This window comes from Plecotus auritus, assembly GCF_963455305.1.
Source record: "Plecotus auritus genome assembly, chromosome: 4".
Lineage (NCBI taxonomy): Eukaryota > Metazoa > Chordata > Mammalia > Chiroptera > Vespertilionidae > Plecotus > Plecotus auritus.
The window spans coordinates 87,517,661-87,531,651 of record NC_137775.1 but is presented as its reverse complement, the minus strand read 5'-3'; the positions used below and the strand labels follow the sequence as shown (position 1 = coordinate 87,531,651).

General features: G+C 43.4%; 1 protein-coding gene across 2 annotated transcripts in view; it reads right to left on the bottom strand.

Moving 5' to 3' along the window:
- The window catches only part of PLA2G7 (phospholipase A2 group VII), a 40,331-nt gene extending 27,465 nt beyond the window's left edge, over positions 1–12,866 (bottom strand). The window contains exon 1 of one of the 2 annotated variants that reach the window (XM_080665001.1): positions 12,700–12,866. The gene's annotated coding sequence lies outside the window, so the exon portion shown is untranslated. Of the gene's footprint in view, positions 1–12,165 lie in introns of both variants that reach the window. The other variant, XM_080665000.1, reaches the window with a different exon arrangement.
- Between the last annotated feature and the right edge of the window lie 1,125 nt (positions 12,867–13,991).

The following is a 13,991-nucleotide window of genomic DNA, read 5'->3' as shown; positions in this document are numbered from 1 at the left end:
CTGACCCTCAGGCTCGACCCAGGCTCCACCCCGCCTCCCCTATCCTGGGAACGAGCATTCTGCTTGCCTTCCTCATGTTAGAAGCTGCCCAAGGACATAGCCTTGAGACAGTAATGTGTTGTTGAAACCATCTGGACAGTACACGTGCCTAAACCCAGCTAAGGCCTCCAATTAGTGGTTTGTGGTTATTAGGATTTCAAGAAACTTCTTGCGGGTGGGTGCTGAAATCTACTCACCTTGTGGCTGCTGAAGGAAAGCCAGCATAGGTAAGCTCCCTTGCTTATTAAGCTGCCACTTATCCACCTAGAGTGGTCTGAGTCTCTCTGCGGTCTCTCCCTGCCTTCTGTATGTATGGGGCCTGGTTTCATACTCCACCTCAGAAGCTCCTGAGGTTGCAAACTAACAGAAATTTTAAAAGGTGATATGAGGATGTCAGGTGGGTACTAAACTTCAGGGTGATCACTTTGTAAGTTATGTAAATGTAAGTAAGTTATGCAAATGTTGCACACCTGAAACTAATATACTATTGTATGTCAACTGTAGGTGAAAAATAAAATAATCAGTCAATAAAAAAAAATAAGTAACAGGTGATATGAGGCATAAATTACTTTTTTATTGACCATCTACTATGTTCCAGCACTGTCTGGCTAGGTACTTGATGTAATCTCTGGACCTCCCAACAAGGAATAGAGTTGGGCCGGTAGTATTACCTTCATTTTACAGTTAAAAACACTGAGGCTTTGAGAACTTGGCTGACTCCTGCGATTGACAGGATTCAGAGGCTTGATCCACAAACCCAGCCCTCTGAGGTCAATGAGAAAAGACTATCAGTTAGCATGCTCTAATTTTTATTTAAAGATATACATTTATACACAAATAGGGGGGAAATCTAGATGGATGTTAAGCCAGAATGTTCTCAGTGGTTATTATTTGAGTGGTGGAATTATAGGTGATTTTATTTATTTATTTTTAACACGTACTTTAAAAATTTTCAACAATGCACATCAATTACTTGAGTAGGTAAAAAGGCAAAGAAACAAAACCCTAGCTCATTTCTTGGGCAATTAAATCCAAACAAATAGCTTCATGTCAGAAACAAGTCAGACCTTCAGATATTTTAGGTCCAATTCAGAAACAATATTGGATTTTGGGCTTTGCTTTGGAGCAACAATTTTAGGAGACAGGTATGCTTAGTTTCACTTTGAAAGTTTGGGGTAGGTATTTTTCCTTTAAAAAAATATTGGTTTGTGGTTATTACGATTTCAAATTAGTACTCATGAGCTAGGCATCGTGCTTAGTTTTTAAGGGAGTCCCAGTGTGTGTGTATACTGGGGCTGGGCGGGGGGGAGAGGAGGAGGTGTAGGATGACAAATAATACATTTCAAAGAGTGCCTGGTTTTGTGGTTCAGATGAAAATGGATATAAACTATTCTACTTCTGGTTAAACCATGAGACATTCATTTAATCCCCTCATTTTACATACAGGGAAACTGAGGCCCAGAGAGGGGAAGCTACTTGCCTGAAACCACACAACAATGCAGTGGCCAAGCTGGGATCAAAACAGCTTGTTCCCTGGTCACCAGTCATCAGGTTTGCAACAGCAGTGAGTCCTACCCTTTACTGAGGTTCATCTGGGCTCTTTTGTCGAGATCTGGACAATGAATATGGAAGCTGCCAAGGGCAATGACAGCGCCTGGGTTTGCAATCAGAAGGCTTAACTCTGGCCCAGTCACTGCACATGGGAGACCTAAATCTCCCAATGAGTGAAAGGGGATTAACAATCCTTAACCCACAGGGTTGATGAAGTGAGGTTGCTCTCCCTCTGCACCACTGACATTGGGACCAGGTAACACTTTATTGCGGGAGCTGTTTGGTGCAGTAAGAATGTTTAGCAGCATCCCTGGCCTCTCCCCACCAGATGCCAGTAGCAGCACACCCTCTCAATTTTGACAAATAAAAATGTCTTCAGACATTTCCAAGTGTTCCCTGTGGGTGCAGGTGATAAAATTGCCACTGGTTGAGAACCACTTGGCTACATGAAAGGCAGGCAGGCACAGGAAGGGGTCTACCTTACCTGGGAAATGGGACAAAACCACACACCGAGAAACAAACAGGGTGGAAAATCATCTAGTTTAAGAGAAATAACTGAAATTCTGAGTCCTCTTGCTAAACAGGTAGGTGGAACTAACAGTATACATAGTGTTGGTTTTGGTTTACAAAGATATGTAAATTTCTTATTAATGTATTCAACTTAAGACTTACCATATTTTTCCGTGTATAAGACGCTATTTTTTTTCTAAAATCATTAAACTGAAAATTGAGGGGCATCTTATACATAGAAGTCAGCCCAGGAGGGAGCCCCCCTGTATGTAGCTGCCCATACCTTGTCAAACAGGCTTCCTCCAATCACAAGTCTTATTGTTGATGACATCAGCTGATGCCATAAATGGAGATGGAGGTGGAGAGTGCACAGATGCAACAGGGACTGGAGCGTTCTGAGCCCATAAAGATGTCAAAAAATAAAAAAGATAAATACTGGTAAGCGATGTCTTACTCTGCAAAATTCAAACTGAATGTAATCAGCTATGCAAAAGAGCATGGAAATAGAGCTGCAGAGAGACAATTTGGATCTCCTCTCACTGAGTGTATGATCAAACAGTGGAGAAAACAGGAAGAACAACTCCTTAAGATGTCAAAAAAGAAGAAGGCCTTAAGAGGAAACCCAGCAAAATGTTTAAAATATTGATTTCTTAATTTTGGGTTAGAAAAGTGAGAGGCGTCTTATACACGAAAAAATATGGTACACACATCACCATACACTTGCCTTACATATTATTCTCCAACTAGAGGCCTGGTGCACAACACTTGCACACTGGAGAGGGGAAGAGGGAATTCCCTCAGCCCAGCCTGCACCCTTTCCCCGTCTGGAAGCCGTCAGTCAGACATCCTTAGGGCTGCCATGGAGGCAGGCCACTGTACTCACCCCAGCCATCAGCCCAGCTTGTGGATGAGCAGCACTCCCCCTACCAGGGGCAGCTCCTGCACTGAGGATCTGCCCCCTGGTAGTCAGTGCTCATCATAGCAACGGTCATTCCACTGTTCGGTTGATTTGCATATTACCCTTTTATTATATAGGATTATTCTAGTTGGGGATCTTCCACCCTGATGCCTTTGCTTATTTCACAGCCAGGAGCATGTGCCCCTTCCCACAATGATCACAGCACTGTTTGTTCCGCTCTTGGGGTGCTTCCTTTTTTCTTTTTTTAATATATTTTTATCGATTTCAGAGAAAGGGAAAGAGAGATAGAAACATCAATGATGAGAGAGAATCATTGACTGGCTGCCTCCTGCATGCCCCCTACTGGGGATCGAGCCCACAACCCGGGCATATGCTCCTGAGAAATGTCCAATATCTTTCATCTTTTTAGATTTCTCACAGTTCTATGATGTGCCTAGCCTTAATAATACCTTTTAGATTTCTCACAGTTCTATGATGTGCCTAGCCTTAATAATACCTTCCTCTGATTTCAATCAGAAAAATATACAAATGAATTAGTCTAATGAATATATGCATGAATTTTATGTTGGCCTAGTGTTGTCTTTATCTTGAATTACATATAGAGGATGAGTATACTGTAGCATTTGTAGCACTTCTCTAGCTTTATTTCTTATATATGCTGTGTTCTTATTTTGTGTGATTTCATTATAAGTAACACTTTGGGGGAACATGAGCAAACATTCCCCCTGCTACTAAAATGAAAACAGTGCTTCTTGCTTTTATGAACAAAGAACTACTATGTATGGCCACAAGTCCCCATCCTCCCTGGACACTGGAGTCTTTCATCTTCAGATGTTCATTGAGATCTGAGAGAATGACCACAGGGATTCTGACTCTGAATACAGAGGAATAATTCATAAAAAGTCTTAACTCTCAAAGCAATCTTTCCACAGAAAATGAGCTAGCTAGAAATGCATTCATATTTGAGAACCAGGACCCTGAAAAGTCTAATATTTATTTTGGGCATTTAGAACTGATGATTCCAAGGTGACAATGCTAAAACTCTTAATACACAGCCTTCATTATCATAACCTGTGAAAACCCATTATCCCCATACGAAATTTTCTAGCTGGTCACACAGAGCAATAACTGGTAACCCCAAATCCAGAACACAGAACTTACCCATTTTTTAAGATTTTTTTTCAATTAGAGTTTACATTTGATATTATTTTGTATTAGTTTCAGGTGTACAGAATAATGGTTAGACAATCATATACTTCACAAAGTGGTTAATCTGTTCTTTAACAATGCAAAATTTACCAAAGCAAATTCAGCAATTCTAGTGGAAGTATAAATGGATACATAAAAGAAAAGTAAAGAGGAGACAAAAAGAATAAGAAGAAACAAAACAAATAAATAACAAATATTTACTAAGTTTATCTTCTTTAGAGAGTTTTGTGTAGTTAGAAACTAAAGGTAATTTTTTATCCTCCCCTCTACTTTTCTCTTTTCCACAATATTAAATCAATGAGAATATCTATTTTTAAAAAATCAATAATGATTTAAATACTAAAGGTGGAAAATAATTGTCTTTAATTTTGGCTCCTTGACCACCAGATAAAATACCATCCTGGAAGATCAAGAAGACCTTTAAATGAGAGGTCAGAGAACATGTCCTATTTCAACCAATTTAGAAGTAGATATCTTTTTGCCTTTTGTCTGTGGACTTTGTATCTACCACTGAAACCAGGGTTTCCTATGTGCTCTTCAATTCTCAGCTGAGATCTCTGTATACACTACCATGATCTCTGCAAATACTGTTTTCCCCCCATTTGTCTGTCACTGTTAAATTCTCATCAGGCATCATGTCCCTTTTGAAATAAAAGATAAGCCAAAACAGTATGTAAGATGTCCATTCTTAAGACCAGAATGTCTGTCAAGAGCTATTGAATAAGTTCATTCAAAACCCACTTCTGGCCACAGATTAGGGTATGGGACTTTAGTCTTCTGTTACCAGTGAAGAGAAAGAAAATGCTCTTTCACAAGTATCAGTGATCTCTTTGTCAAATTCTTTCTGATTAACTTTTGGAATGGGAGGATATGACAGGCAGAATACTGAGCCTACTCGCACCCCCCGCCCCAACAAAAAAAGAGTCCACACCCTAATCTCCAGTATCTGTGAATATGTTATGTTACATGGCAAAGGGAAATTAAGGTCACAGATGGAATTAAGGTTGCTAATTAGTTGAATTTAGAGACATTATCCTGAATATCCAGGGCCCAATATAACCACAAAGGCCCTTAAAAGTGGAAGAGAGAGGCAGAAGAGGAAGTCAGAGTGATCATATGAGAGAAAACTCAACCCACTATTGGTGGCTTTGAGGATGGAAGAGTGGGGCCATCAGCCAAAGCATATGAGTGGCCTTTCTGGAGAAGGTAAGGAATCAGGTTCTCCTCTAGAGCCTCTGGAAAGGAATGCAGCTGCCGGAAAACCTAAATTTTAGCCCATTGAGGCCAATTTAGACATCTGGCTAACAAAACTGTAAGATAAATTTGTGTTGCCTTAAGTCAATAAATTTGTGATCAATTGTTATAGTTGCAATAGAAAACTAATACAGAGCATAGAAAGTTACAGAATGAGATCAGAGAGTCAATAACAGACCAATTTACTTTCGACTAAAGCCAATGAAAGGGATTTCTTAAATCTCACAATTGAGCCCATACCAAAATGAATGATTAAGAAGATAAAATCTTCTGATTTGGATGTTTCACAATAGGATGAAGGCAGGAGACTGTCAATCTTGCAGCCCTGATCTCTAAGCAATTTATTACTACTTTTCTATCGTAGTACCCTTTGTTGTTATTTAACGTGTTACATTACATGTTTGTTGTTTACAAATTCAAAAATTACAGAAAGGTGTAACTCTGAAAGTCCAAATTTCTGTAACTTTACACCCGTTCCCTCCCCTGATCAGACGAAGTTTCATATTATGGAAACTCCTGCTCATAATGAGATGTAAAAGACCTCATACATTTTTCTATAACAATATTTTTAAAGCAACTTATACTCTTGCTTGATAAAGAAACAATATTTCATTCTGAAACAGGCCCAAGGCAGCTAGAATATCATCATATAGCAGTGATGCTCAATTGGAGCAGTTTTGCTTTTCAAAGATATTTGGCAAAGGCTGGAGACATTTTTGATTGTCACAACTGGGAGTGGTGCTACTGGCATCTGATGGGGACTGGCCAGAGATACTGATAACCATCCTACAATGCACAGGACAGCCCCCACGGTAAGTGTCAATAATGTTGAGACTGAGAAACCCTGGTCTAAGGGATGCCAGTGAAACAAAATATTCATTTCATTCTGAAACAGGCTACAGGGAGGCAGATGCCTGATCAATACAAGGAAGAAGATTTTATTAATCAGGCCATTTGCGATGTATACCTCACAATGCAGAGAGTTCTCTGTCAAGAGAAAAATTCAAACACTGCTAACTGGTCCCCTGCCAGGTGCTGAAAAAGTGATGGTTGCATGGGTGTGGCTGGACTCTGAGGTTCCAGCTTTATCTAAGAAATATGATTCCTTTTAAAAGCATTGACAAAAATTCCCTTACTTCATACTTGTTCATATTGAAAGTAGGAAAGAGAAAAAACCTACTCTATTAATATTATTTTTCTCTACCATATGAGCTATGGAATAAAACTTAAATCTGGACGTTATCTCAGATGTAAAACATCTAAGTGCCTTCTGCAAAAGGATCTAACGCCGCCGCTTATCTTGGGAAGTAGATACAACTCTTGTGAAATCATTTCACAACCTAAGAAACACCATAAAGGTCAAGAGAGCAAAATAAGCAGTTCCCCATTGTGGTAATAAAACGGTCGTTTACAAGTACAAGTACCTCACACTGCAACTCAAATAAAATGGATGGATTCTACTTAACATTTTTTAAATGGGGACTCATCTGCATCCAGTTTGCAAATGTCCAGATGTCTGGTACCCTATCCAGCCTAAAAGCCACAGGCACTAAGAGTTTTCTAAATCTCCGAGCAGTTTGATGCTATGCTGGAAGCATATTGGGACATCCCATACCAGTTAAAGCACTTCTTATGGAAGTGTTGGGGCTTCAGGAACTTTAAAAACTGAGTCAAGGGAACAATAACCCAACAATAACTAGACTGTTGAGGGCACAAGGCAGCAAGCCTCAAGAGGAGATGTTGAAGGAACCAGGGATGTTTACTCAGGGGAAACCCAGAGATTACATGATAGCTGCAAACTTATGGACAAGAACTTGTTCTACTGGGATCCAGATTGTAGAACTTGGTCAGAAGGAGCCTTGCAACAATTACCGTATTCTCTTTATTAGAGGAGCAGCTTAAGCACAGGTGTGGGGACTACCAGCAAAGATCCTGAGAAGGGATTCCTGCATTGAATAAGGGTGAAAGTGGAACCGATAGACTAGAGAACCATGAACCTGAAGGTTAAGATCAGAAGCAGGCAACGTAGATGAGTTAATCAGGACCCGTGTAACAGAAAAATCAGTGGTGGGGACTGTGGCAAATGGGACCATCTAAAAGGGAGTCACACCACTCTTCAGAAGGAATGAGAGCTCCATGTCACCAGGTCTCCTAGTTTATTTTTCAAGAAAAGCTGGAAGACTATATTCATATGTACAATCTACTGACTTACAAAGGATAGCAGCTACTTCAGCACTTCATTTCAAAACATATAACTCAAACAGAACAGATGAGTGGCCTCCAAGCAGAACAAGAACCTCTTCCTTAAAAATGCCCCAACCATCCTCACCCCTAAGAGATTAGAGTGGTAATTACCACAGGAGGAACTCATACAGATCCCAAAATTACTGTCACGTTTTTGTCTGCAATTTGAATGACCAGACTGGCCACTTTGAACTGAAATTCAGAACCACTGACCAATAAATAATGAACAGGGCCTGGCGAGTGAAGATAACCGAGAGACAATTAAGTCTCTAAAAGCTGAATCTTCCCCTGCACACCATGTGATTGAGGAAGGGCTTCCATTTTCTTGTAAACAAAAACATCTCATTCTAGTGAACTGCATGTCAAAATGAGGCAGGGAAGAGAAACAGGGCTGCCTCATTGTGCCAGTAGGTTTCCTGTTGCTGATGTCATCCCTACTATAGCTGGTGAACAACATTGAAACTCTTCCCTGGCCCTCTTAGTCAGTGGTCAACTAGGGAAAACGTTCAAGCTTCCGTTGAGAGAGAATGCCTCACTAAGGTAAACAATCCTATTCAAGTCTGGTTCACAGCCCTCTCCAGATAGATTTTCAATTATCAAAAGACCTTTGCCCAACAGATATCTGTGCACAGCAGTATTCGGGACAAAGGCAAAGCTGCTAACTCTTTTCTGTATTTTTTCCAATTCCCTGCTTCAAATACTCTATTTTGAATTTTACCCAATCATTTTCAACTTCTAAAAGTGGGCTGGCTATCAGTTTAACATTAATATTACAGCATTCTATGATGGTGTTTTGTTGTTTTTTTCCTATTGATTTTTAGAGAGAGAGGAAGGGAGAAGAGAGAAACATCAATGTTGAGAGCATAATATCCACCGGTTGCCTCCTGCACGACCCCTACTGAGGATCGAGCCCTCAACCTCAGTATCCAAAGGTCAACCCTTTGGTGCACAGGTCCATGACCAACCTCCTGAGCCACACAAGCCAGGGCTATGATGGTGTGTGTTATAGGTAGCTCTTAGGTAAGGGTTCCCAACGCTCGGAACAGAGCAGAACATTTTTTGTGTATAATAAGTTACATTATTTGGAAAGAGTAAGAAATTTAAAAAACAAATTTATTATAAACATTTTGAAAATTATGCACAGGGAATTCAAAGCAATTGAATAGCAAATAATGATAGTAATAAACTCTTACATTACCCTTAAGAGCATATTCACTAGTGTATTTGTTTTTACAAAATATAGCAATGTCATCCCCATTGTGTAGATGGGAAATTTGAGAAACATTAACTTCCCACTCTACCTCTAAAAATAGCTTCTGCCCACCTACTGCTTCCACCCTCCACTAGATTGCTACTAATAAAAACCCAGAGCTGGTCTCCTTTCTCCCTATCAACCATTCTTCATATAGCACCCAGAGTTACCTATCTTGTAACACCTCTGCTTCTGGCTTCTTACTGCTTGTAAAGCCCAGAGGGGTTACCTCAGCCTAGGAGGCTCTGCAGGACCTGGCCCCTGCCCCTCACCCTCACTCCTTCGTTCTGGTTCTCCTTCTCCCTCCTCGCTCTAGCCACACTGCCTTCCTTCCCACGGCCCCTGGAACACACCAGACTTGTTCCCAGGACTGTGCACTTGTGGTTGCATCCACAGAAACTGTCTGCCCCGTCTTCTGGGGACTCATCTAAAGGCCATCTCTCAGAAAAGCCTCTCCTCAAAACCCAATCCAAGAAGCCCAGCCCCTCCCATCTCTCTCTCTCTCTCTCTCTCTCTCTCTCTCTCTCTCTCTCTCTCTCTCACACACACACACACACACACTCACACACCCCACAATATCTACCACAGCACTGTTTCTTTTTCTTCAAAGCTTGCAGTACTATCAGACTTTACCTGCCCATCCCTTGATTCTAGAATGTGAACTCCTTGAGAACAGAGCCCTACCTGCCTTAATCACACTGCTCTATAGTTAGTGCCTGGCACATGGAGCTCAATAAATATTTCTTGAAGTCAGTGAGGGAATGAACAAAGTTTTCACTAGGAATCAACTAGCCAACTTAATTCAATCAGCATCTATTCTTATACTAGTAAGTACACTTTTCTTTCTCCCCCACTGTTAAGTTTATTTTTTAAGAGAAACTATAAGCATATAATATATATATATTAGACTGTTTCTATTAGTGTGCTATATCTGTAAAATGGTCAAAGTGACAGTGAGGGTACATAACAGGTGCTGGCTTCACAGAGAAAGGCAGTCAGAATCCACTGTCCATCTCTTAAAACCACAAAGCTTCCATGGAATTCCAGAACAATATGACTTTTGAGCTCAATGTTCCCACTTCAACGTCCCGTCACTCAATACTTTCTCTTCAGTGCTTCACTTTTATGGGATTTTCTCAGTGCCTCGAGAGGTCAGTGTGACAATTATCATGGGTGTTAAAGAAAAAAAATCAGGCTTGCCCTGGCCAGTGTGGCTCAGCCGTTTGGGCATCCTCCCATGCACTGAAGGGTTGCAAGTTCCATTCCAGGTCAGGGCACATACCGAGGTTTCTGGCTTGATCCCCAGAGTGGCAGGTGGGGAGGGCATGTGGGAGGCAGCCCCATCAATGTTACCCTTTCATATCAGTGTTTCTCTCTCTCTCTCTCTTTCTCTCTCTCTCTCTCTCTCTCTCTCTCTCTCTCTCTCTCTCTCTCTCTCTCTCTCTCTCCCCCTTCCTCTCTTTCTAAAAATCAAGAAGAATCTTTAAAAAAAAAAAATCAGGCTTAAGATGATCCAAGGTGTAAAAAACCTAATTATCACCTTCCTTTCCAGGAAATATCCATTTTCTGGGGTGTCAGGGAAAGGAATATAGATGCCTAAACTCCAGCTGACTTTCTCAGGGGTCCCATTCCAGTTGCTCAGATACCTAATCAGCACTTTCCTTAATGCTCTTGTGGTGAGAGCCTCAAAGAGGATGGAAAATTGTATCGTCCCCAAATCTAACCATGTGAGGGCATAGACATAAAGTGGAGAGGGAATGAGGAACCAGCTGCCCAGGCTTCTGCTTTTTTTGGGAGGGGGGACAGTTGGGGTGGTAGGCAAGCCCTTTCACACCTCAGAAGGGATTTCTCAATAGTCAAATGAGTGGCTGAGCCAGATTCACATCCCTCCCTACTCTGCTCCTCCCTCACTGTCTTGTAGTTCTGCAGACACTGGCAGCCCTGGTGCTAGTCTGTGGTGATTGTCTGTGGTGACAGACTGTGCTGTCAGCCTAAGGAGGAAGGGCCCATTTCAATGAAGATCATCATCATGCTGTCCCCAGCAGCCACTCCTACACAACTGTCTGGGGAAGAGAGAGAACCCTCCAGGCCCAGAGGCAGTGAGTGGAAGCCTGCCGGCTGGAAAATGCCATGTGGGTGGGCTCTCTCAACCCCGGCCACCAGGACTCCCTCTGTGAGGACATCTGTCCGTGTCCTGGCAGCTCACCAGAAGGCCATCTTAGGGATCAAGCCAATACTTAATGCCCTGATCCTCGAGTTCCATGTTAGCCTGAGATTTGGAACTGAGTCTTTTGGGATTGTCAACACTTTAGACACATTTTCCTGCTCTTATTCACATACCAGTGTCCCAGCTCAGCAGTCTCATTTGGGTCAAAGGCAATTTGTGCAAGACTGATTTGTTAATACAAGTCCCTCCTAAACCTGAACCTGTGTGTTCTTCAAAGGTGGCAAGCTCCCCTCCTGAGCCCCCACACCTCTCCCTCCTCCTCCCGCATCACCTCTGCAGCAACCCCAAGAACCACAGGTCTGACGGAAAGCCCGATCTTTTCGTTTCTGGAGATAGAATCTTCTAGTAGAAGCTCCAGGGAATGATGGGGAAGAGCATATTCGCCGCTTCCAGGTTTTGTTTGACTTTTAAAAATTAATCCCCTCTGGCCCGGGGTAGAGCAGGGCATCCCTGATCTCACAGGGCCCGCAGGGGGCGCTCTGGGGCGTGAGGAGTGAAGGAGCCCAGCAGGGGCGGCGCGGCTTTGTTTCTGTAATTCTGGTCCCAAACAGCCCCCCAGAACTGGGTTGATGCAGAAGTAATACTCCCAAAGGGGTGGGTTTGTTTTGCTTGTTTTGTCCCCAGGAGAGACCTAGTGATAATCAGGCTACCAGTTCCCTGGGCCTGATTCTCCCTATCGGCCCCGAATTCTTCGGGTTTCTTCCTCGGGAAAAGGTGCGGGAGACAGAGTTCGAATTCCGTCGCGCCAACCGCAAACATCCCAGCGCAGCCCCGAGGGCGAGGGCGGCGGGACAGCGAACCCAGCGCCCGCCGGGGGGCGGGCTCCAATCCAGCTAAGCCACCCCCAGAAACTCACAGGCGCTCCTAGTTCGCCTCCCGCGCGGGGCCGGTCCAGCCCAAGCCCCGCGGGCCCCGCACCTCTCCCCCGGCTCCCGGCTCTCCCCGGGGATCCCGCCTTACCCGACGCTGTGGCGAGTTGCTCCCAAGAACCCGGGACCCTGGGCGCGCTCCGCGGCGCTCAGATGCGACCCGAGCGCGTTTTTCGCGGCGGCTGCTGCTGCCGCCAGCACCGCGGGCCTCTGCCAGCAGCTGTCACGTTGGCTGCGGGGCGGCCAGGCAACTCCGGCGTGCGGCGGGGCGTGCGGCGGACGAGTGGGTAGCCCACGGGCTTTGCCCTAGGTCCGTCCCGTGCTGTTTTATCGCCCCAACTTCTCCTCCCCCAGCTGCAGGAGGAGGGGCCGGGGAGGAGCGTGTGGCCACCAGCCTCCCACGAGCAGAGGCGGTTTGGGATGCGAGGGTGCTCAGGAGCACCCAACACCCTCCCCAGAGCCCGGGATCCCGCGACCTGGACCCGCGGATTAATGTAAGGCGCCAGGGGATGGACCCAGACAGCGCCTGGGATGGGTTGCTGTGCCCCCCAGCTTCTGTTCTCAGACTTGGTTCTCATTCAGATCAGATCTGTTCCCTGTTTGGTTCGCCCCACATCCATCCTACCTCGCTTGTCTCACTAGATTTCCTCCGCTTGCATCTGCAATCTTGAATGCCCTGCGCATTCCGCATTTCGGTACATTGTAGGGTGGACACCAAATCAGAAACTGGGTAGAGTATGCTGCGGTTGGAAAGCCTGCCACGGGGGTGGTTTCATTTCTCCAAGGGAGTACAGTGCAAGGCGATCAGAAAGAGCGCTTATGGCTTAGGGGGAAATGGTGTAAGAGGGGCCATCTCATAGCTCTGTTTATCCCAATTATTTGTAGTTTAAACTGAAATCCCCTTCCCCATTTTTCAATGCTTTCTCCTCAATCCACTTTCTAATAAAAGCATATTTATTAAAAGTTTCCGTTAGAGACTCAGGGAACATAGTTTGAAATTTATGTCTGGTGTTATTGAAGTTTGCTTTTCTTAAAGAGGATTTTTGGGTGGGTGGTGGAACTGTAAATGAAATTTATTTTATTTTTATTCTGAGGACTCATGGATTATAGCTCCTTTCTCTCCCACTTATGAGTGCTTTGACCTTGGGCAAATTCTTTATCCTTTCTGCTTCTCAGTTTCCTCCTCACTATCAGGGAGATAATCAAAGTCCATCAGTCAGAGTCACCTTGTGGGAATAAAATTCAAATGCAGGTGAAATACTTAGGGTGAGCATGGCTCATGGGCAACATTCAACACTTATCTAATAGTAATACCTATAAAGAATCAGTGACAAATGAACCTAATGCATGAAAAATTAAATAAAACTACATTAGCCTAATGACATTTTCCTGTACTGCCCGAGAGAACCTCCTGTGTAACCATCTGCCCCCAGAATGTTAACCTGAAAGGGTACGTATAATCTAAAAGGCTACCCACGAGATCTCTAAGACCCTCCTCCCTTTGGCCTTAAGTTGAGATGCAGCATGAGACTGCATCACACTGAAAAAGATGGTGGGATTTGAAAGCAGGTCTTGAAGGCAAGTATGAAGTATTTTATTTATTTCTCTCAATGCCAGCTCTATGCCTCTTCCATCATCATCAGATCATATTCCCTGAGGCTGTCAGAGTGGTTGGCATTTAGCAAGTTACTGCCTGGAGAAAATACCCAGTGTAGGGTTGCCAGATTGAGCAAATAAAACAGCAGGACAGCCAGTTAAATTTGAATTTTAGATAAACAACAAAAAGGTTTTAGTATAAGTATGTTTCATGCAGTATTTGGAATATACTTGTACTAAAAATTATTTGTTGTTTATCTGAAATTCAAATTTAATTAAGCATTCTGTATTTTATTTGGCTATGCTGGTCCAGTGAAATGA